Raw genomic sequence first — 7,500 nt, 5'->3', positions numbered from 1 at the left:
CTTAACCTAACCTACGTTGTGCCTTAACCTAACCTACGTTGTGCCTTAACCTAACCTACGTTGTGCCTTAACCTAACCTACGTTGTGCCTTAACCTAACCTACTGTTGTGCCTTAACCTAACCTACGTTGTGCCTTAACCTAACCTATGTTGTGCCTTAACCTAACCTATGTTGTGCCTTAACCTAACCTATGTTGTGCCTTAACCTAACCTATGTTGTGCCTTAACCTAACCTATGTTGTGCCTTAACCTAACCTATGTTGTGCCTTAACCTAACCTATGTTGTGCCTTAACCTAACCTATGTTGTGCCTTAACCTAACCTATGTTGTGCCTTAACCTAACCTATGTTGTGCCTTAACCTAACCTATGTTGTGCCTTAACCTAACCTATGTTGTGCCTTAACCTAACCTATGTTGTGCCTTAACCTAACCTACGTTGTGCCTTAACCTAACCTACGTTGTGCCTTAACCTAACCTACGTTGTGCCTTAACCTAACCTACGTTGTGCCTTAACCTAACCTACGTTGTGCCTTAACCTAACCTACGTTGTGCCTTAACCTAACCTACGTTGTGCCTTAACCTAACCTACGTTGTGCCTTAACCTAACCTACGTTGTGCCTTAACCTAACCTACGTTGTGCCTTAACCTAACCTACGTTGTGCCTTAACCTAACCTACGTTGTGCCTTAACCTAACCTATGTTGTGCCTTAACCTAACCTATGTTGTGCCTTAACCTAACCTATGTTGTGCCTTAACCTAACCTATGTTGTGCCTTAACCTAACCTATGTTGTGCCTTAACCTAACCTATGTTGTGCCTTAACCTAACCTATGTTGTGCCTTAACCTAACCTATGTTGTGCCTTAACCTAACCTATGTTGTGCCTTAACCTAACCTATGTTGTGCCTTAACCTAACCTACGTTGTGCCTTAACCTAACCTAACGTTGTGCCTTAACCTAACCCATATTGTACCTTAACACCCATATTGTACCTTAACCTAACCCATATTGTACCTTAACCTAACCCATATTGTACCTTAACGTAACCTAATTTGTGCCTTAACGTAACCTAATTTGTGCCTTAACGTAACCTAATTTGTGCCTTAACGTAACCTAATTTGTGCCTTAACGTAACCTAATTTGTGCCTTAACGTAACCTAATTTGTGCCTTAACGTAACCTAATTTGTGCCTTAACGTAACCTAATTTGTGCCTTAACGTAACCTAATTTGTGCCTTAACGTAACCTAATTTGTGCCTTAACGTAACCTAATTTGTGCCTTAACGTAACCTAATTTGTGCCTTAACGTAACCTAATTTGTGCCTTAACGTAACCTAATTTGTGCCTTAACGTAACCTAATTTGTGCCTTAACGTAACCTAATTTGTGCCTTAACGTAACCTAATTTGTGCCTTAACGTAACCTAATTTGTGCCTTAACGTAACCTAATTTGTGCCTTAACGTAACCCATGTTGTGCCTTAACGTAACCCATGTTGTGCCTTAACGTAACCCAATTTGTGCCTTAACGTAACCCATGTTGTGCCTTAACCTAACCTATATTGTGCCTCAACCTAACCTATATTGCGCCTTAACCTGACGCACGTTGTCGCTGAACCTGCTCTGTAATTGTTATGCAACTCGTTAAATTAGTGTAGTGTTGCCTAACCGCAACCCTCGCAATATAGTTCGCTATTCGCACTGCCCGGTCCCCTGTGTATCGCGTCATGTTAAACACCTTGCAGGTGTTGCTGACTTTCCACATGCTCCTGCTATACACTGTAATGTGGATAGCAGCAGGACGTACATGCCCCCCCCCCTTCCCCCCTGCCTTCGCAAGCTGGTCGTTGAGAAGTTTGCATGTTCAATGCCCTTCGCATGCCGACGTACTCAGCCTACGTTGTGGTACGGCCTGTCACCTGTCCGCCGATGTACGCAAAACCCACAAACTGTACTGCACATTGGTCCGTATGTACTGAATGATACATCGTGGCACATGTGTGACCGTACGACGACTGCGCCTAGCAACGGCAGACCATACAGTCCAAATATTGTGCACGCAGCTACGTGTCGTCTCCCTATAAGAGCTGGATTGCAGTGTGGTACGCCATTCAGACGTGTGGGAGGAACGGACGCCCTGGATGGCGATCAGCATGAGCAGTCTGTTGATGTAGTGGAGCGTGTATTCGGACGTAGTCGTCTCTTCTCACACACCGTGATAGCATGTTGCACCGCGTTCCACATCTGCGACATCCTGCAGAGGCCGGCTGACAGTCGTTCGCGCAATGGACACCGCATACGTACGGGGGCTACCTTCCACGTGTTCTCGAGGCGTGCACATGTTGTTGCGTCTATGTGGGCAGACGTAGTGTGTTGTGACACCTGACACACAGGCATGCAATACTCGTTGCAAATGGCGATGGACGTCTACGTTTGCTGGTGACGTTACGCAAATGAACAACAGGTAACCCGTTGTGGTGCGGTTGTTCTCGCTAGAGGTGAATCAGTGTTGGCGACGATCGGTCGAGCTATTAACCGGTTGTTTCAGGGATACCCACCATGCCCACGAACGTGAAAGGGGACCCACCATGCCCACGAACGCGAAAGGGGATCTGGGTGTGAGGCGATACGCGGCGGTGGCTGGGTGGGACCGTCCCCGGCCGGTGAGGGGGGGCCGCCCGGCGTGCTGGCAGCGCGGTGCGTGGGCGCACGCGCTACAGCCGGCTGGTGGGGGCGGCCAGTGGCAGGCGCGCCGGCCGACGGACGCGGCAGGCGGCGCAGCTGCGCGCCGGCGCCCCCTGCTCGCGGCGCCTTGCGGCCAAAGTAGGTCCTCGCGGGCCCGGTGCGAAGCGCGGTGGCCATCTGCAGTGTGCTGGTCCGATTGAGGACTGTGTGCGCTGAGGATGCGCCGCCGCCCGGCGCTCGGCGCCGCGACGCCGTCTGCTGCTCGGTCGCCCCAGCGGTTCTCGCAGGTGGTTTGTATCGCAGCTGTGCGGACGTGTTGGCGCGTGCGCTGTGCTGGGAGAGTTCGCTTCGGCACCCAAGTGGGGCTTTTGTCCTTCTGTGGCGCTGGCGTTGGAGCTGCCGGTCACCGTAGGTGGCGCGTGTTGTCTCCCGCCGGCAATGCCACGACAGCACGCTCCCGGGCCTCTGTCGGCAGCGGCAAGCTCAGTTGGGAGCACGGGTGGTCGCACCTAAAGCGTCTACTCGCCTAACTCCGGGCGATTGCGCCTCTCTCGAACCCGACCAAGTACTTAGGACGGCGCTGCGCGCCGCCGGGACCTGAGAGGGTTTCGAGGTGTGTTGTGCAGGGGAGCTCAGCCTCCTCCTGTTTGCAGAATAATTGAGCGGACGCTTGCGTGTTCGCGCGGGCCCCCGGGACACACTCCCGGGCGGCCGGCTGCTCAGCTCTAGTTGACGCAGCTCCCTGGTTGATCCTGCCAGTAGTCATATGCTTGTCTCAAAGATTAAGCCATGCATGTCTCAGTACAAGCCGCATTAAGGTGAAACCGCGAATGGCTCATTAAATCAGTTATGGTTCCTTAGATCGTACCCACGTTACTTGGATAACTGTGGTAATTCTAGAGCTAATACATGCAAACAGAGTCCCGACCAGAGATGGAAGGGACGCTTTTATTAGATCAAAACCAATCGGTCGGCTCGTCCGGTCCGTTTGCCTTGGTGACTCTGAATAACTTTGGGCTGATCGCACGGTCCTCGTACCGGCGACGCATCTTTCAAATGTCTGCCTTATCAACTGTCGATGGTAGGTTCTGCGCCTACCATGGTTGTAACGGGTAACGGGGAATCAGGGTTCGATTCCGGAGAGGGAGCCTGAGAAACGGCTACCACATCCAAGGAAGGCAGCAGGCGCGCAAATTACCCACTCCCGGCACGGGGAGGTAGTGACGAAAAATAACGATACGGGACTCATCCGAGGCCCCGTAATCGGAATGAGTACACTTTAAATCCTTTAACGAGTATCTATTGGAGGGCAAGTCTGGTGCCAGCAGCCGCGGTAATTCCAGCTCCAATAGCGTATATTAAAGTTGTTGCGGTTAAAAAGCTCGTAGTTGGATTTGTGTCCCACGCTGTTGGTTCACCGCCCGTCGGTGTTTAACTGGCATGTATCGTGGGACGTCCTGCCGGTGGGGCGAGCCGAAGGCGTGCGACCGCCTCGTGCGTGGTCGTGCGTCCCGAGGCGGACCCCGTTGAAATCCTACCAGGGTGCTCTTTATTGAGTGTCTCGGTGGGCCGGCACGTTTACTTTGAACAAATTAGAGTGCTTAAAGCAGGCAAGCCCGCCTGAATACTGTGTGCATGGAATAATGGAATAGGACCTCGGTTCTATTTTGTTGGTTTTCGGAACCCGAGGTAATGATTAATAGGGACAGGCGGGGGCATTCGTATTGCGACGTTAGAGGTGAAATTCTTGGATCGTCGCAAGACGAACAGAAGCGAAAGCATTTGCCAAGTATGTTTTCATTAATCAAGAACGAAAGTTAGAGGTTCGAAGGCGATCAGATACCGCCCTAGTTCTAACCATAAACGATGCCAGCCAGCGATCCGCCGCAGTTCCTCCGATGACTCGGCGGGCAGCCTCCGGGAAACCAAAGCTTTTGGGTTCCGGGGGAAGTATGGTTGCAAAGCTGAAACTTAAAGGAATTGACGGAAGGGCACCACCAGGAGTGGAGCCTGCGGCTTAATTTGACTCAACACGGGAAACCTCACCAGGCCCGGACACCGGAAGGATTGACAGATTGATAGCTCTTTCTTGATTCGGTGGGTGGTGGTGCATGGCCGTTCTTAGTTGGTGGAGCGATTTGTCTGGTTAATTCCGATAACGAACGAGACTCTAGCCTGCTAACTAGTCGCGTGACATCCTTCGTGCTGTCAGCGATTACTTTTCTTCTTAGAGGGACAGGCGGCTTCTAGCCGCACGAGATTGAGCAATAACAGGTCTGTGATGCCCTTAGATGTTCTGGGCCGCACGCGCGCTACACTGAAGGAATCAGCGTGTCTTCCTAGGCCGAAAGGTCGGGGTAACCCGCTGAACCTCCTTCGTGCTAGGGATTGGGGCTTGCAATTGTTCCCCATGAACGAGGAATTCCCAGTAAGCGCGAGTCATAAGCTCGCGTTGATTACGTCCCTGCCCTTTGTACACACCGCCCGTCGCTACTACCGATTGAATGATTTAGTGAGGTCTTCGGACTGGTACGCGGCATTGACTCTGTCGTTGCCGATGCTACCGGAAAGATGACCAAACTTGATCATTTAGAGGAAGTAAAAGTCGTAACAAGGTTTCCGTAGGTGAACCTGCGGAAGGATCATTACCGACTAGACTGCATGTCTTTCGATGTGCGTGTCGTGTCGCGCAACACGCAGCTACCTGTACGGCTCGCAGTAGCCGTGCGCCGCGTGCGGAACCACGCGTTCGTCTCAAAACTAACGGCAATGTTGTGTGGTACGAGCGCTGAAGCGCTGGAGCGGCTGGCCTGCGGCACCTGGCGCCTGGCGCCGGTTTTGAATGACTTTCGCCCGACTGCCTGTCCGCTCCGGTGTGGAGCCGTACGACGCCCATCGGCCGTGAGGCCGTTGGACACTGAACGCTGGAACAGGGCCGCCACACGCCTCAGTCCCGCCTATGCAACTGTCTCGAAAGAGATGGTGGAAACTATGAAAAGATCACCCAGGACGGTGGATCACTCGGCTCGTGGGTCGATGAAGAACGCAGCAAATTGCGCGTCGACATGTGAACTGCAGGACACATGAACATCGACGTTTCGAACGCACATTGCGGTCCATGGATTCCGTTCCCGGGCCACGTCTGGCTGAGGGTCGGCTACGTATACTGAAGCGCGCGGCGTTTGCCCCGCTTCGCAGACCTGGGAGTGTCGTGGCCGCCTGTGGGGCCGGCCGCGTCTCCTTAAACGTGCGATGCGCGCCCGTCGCCTGGCGGTTCGCATACCGGTACTTACTCGGTAGCGTGCACAGCCGGCTGGCGGTGTGGCGTGCGACACCTCGTACAACGACCTCAGAGCAGGCGAGACTACCCGCTGAATTTAAGCATATTACTAAGCGGAGGAAAAGAAACTAACAAGGATTCCCCCAGTAGCGGCGAGCGAACAGGGAAGAGTCCAGCACCGAACCCCGCAGGCTGCCGCCTGTCGTGGCATGTGGTGTTTGGGAGGGTCCACTACCCCGACGCCTCGCGCCGAGCCCAAGTCCAACTTGAATGAGGCCACGGCCCGTAGAGGGTGCCAGGCCCGTAGCGGCCGGTGCGAGCGTCGGCGGGACCTCTCCTTCGAGTCGGGTTGCTTGAGAGTGCAGCTCCAAGTGGGTGGTAAACTCCATCTGAGACTAAATATGACCACGAGACCGATAGCGAACAAGTACCGTGAGGGAAAGTTGAAAAGAACTTTGAAGAGAGAGTTCAAAAGTACGTGAAACCGTTCTGGGGTAAACGTGAGAAGTCCGAAAGGTCGAACGGGTGAGATTCACGCCCATCCGGCCACTGGCCTCCGCCCTCGGCAGATGGGGCCGGCCGCCCGCGCGGAGCAATTCGCGGCGGGGTCGTGTCCGGTTGCCTTTCCACTCGCCGCGGGGCGGGGCCGTTCCGGTGTGCGGTGGGCCGCACTTCTCCCCTAGTAGGACGTCGCGACCCGCTGGGTGCCGGCCTACGGCCCGGGTGCGCAGCCTGTCCTTCCGCGGGCCTCGGTTCGCGTCTGTTGGGCAGAGCCCCGGTGTCCTGGCTGGCTGCCCGGCGGTATATCTGGAGGAGTCGATTCGCCCCTTTGGGCGCTCGGGCTCCCGGCAAGCGCGCGCGGTTCTTCCCGGATGACGGACCTACCTGGCCCGGCCCCGGACCCGCGCCGCTGTTGGCTCGGGATGCTCTCGGGCGGAATAATCGCTCCCGTCAGCGGCGCTTCAGCTTTGGACAATTTCACGACCCGTCTTGAAACACGGACCAAGGAGTCTAACATGTGCGCGAGTCATTGGGCTGTACGAAACCTAAAGGCGTAATGAAAGTGAAGGTCTCGCCTTGCGCGGGCCGAGGGAGGATGGGGCTTCCCCGCCCTTCACGGGGCGGCGGCCTCCGCACTCCCGGGGCGTCTCGTCCTCATTGCGAGGTGAGGCGCACCTAGAGCGTACACGTTGGGACCCGAAAGATGGTGAACTATGCCTGGCCAGGACGAAGTCAGGGGAAACCCTGATGGAGGTCCGTAGCGATTCTGACGTGCAAATCGATCGTCGGAGCTGGGTATAGGGGCGAAAGACTAATCGAACCATCTAGTAGCTGGTTCCCTCCGAAGTTTCCCTCAGGATAGCTGGTGCTCGTACGAGTCTCATCCGGTAAAGCGAATGATTAGAGGCCTTGGGGCCGAAACGACCTCAACCTATTCTCAAACTTTAAATGGGTGAGATCTCCGGCTTGCTTGATATGCTGAAGCCGCGAGCAAACGACTCGGATCGGAGTGCCAAGTGGGCCACTTTTGGTAAGCAGAAC

General features: G+C 54.5%; 3 non-coding genes across 3 annotated transcripts in view; all 3 read left to right on the top strand.

The window, feature by feature from the left end:
* The first annotated feature begins 3,417 nt into the window (after nt 1-3,417).
* Nucleotides 3,418-5,326, top strand: LOC126432766 (small subunit ribosomal RNA). Its single transcript, XR_007578209.1, has one exon. It is a non-coding gene; the product is annotated as a small subunit ribosomal RNA (ribosomal RNA).
* Nucleotides 5,327-5,679: 353 nt separating this feature from the next.
* Nucleotides 5,680-5,834, top strand: LOC126432747 (5.8S ribosomal RNA). Its single transcript, XR_007578192.1, has one exon. It is a non-coding gene; the product is annotated as a 5.8S ribosomal RNA (ribosomal RNA).
* Nucleotides 5,835-6,022: 188 nt separating this feature from the next.
* The window catches only part of LOC126432704 (large subunit ribosomal RNA), a 4,222-nt gene continuing 2,744 nt past the window's right edge, over nt 6,023-7,500 (top strand). The window contains exon 1 of the ribosomal RNA XR_007578163.1: nt 6,023-7,500. This exon is cut by the window's right edge and continues 2,744 nt beyond it. This is a non-coding gene — a ribosomal RNA (large subunit ribosomal RNA).

This window comes from Schistocerca serialis, unplaced genomic scaffold (genome assembly GCF_023864345.2).
Source record: "Schistocerca serialis cubense isolate TAMUIC-IGC-003099 unplaced genomic scaffold, iqSchSeri2.2 HiC_scaffold_1153, whole genome shotgun sequence".
In the NCBI taxonomy this organism is placed as follows: domain Eukaryota; kingdom Metazoa; phylum Arthropoda; class Insecta; order Orthoptera; family Acrididae; genus Schistocerca; species Schistocerca serialis.
This window is presented reverse-complemented; position numbering and strand designations above follow the sequence as displayed.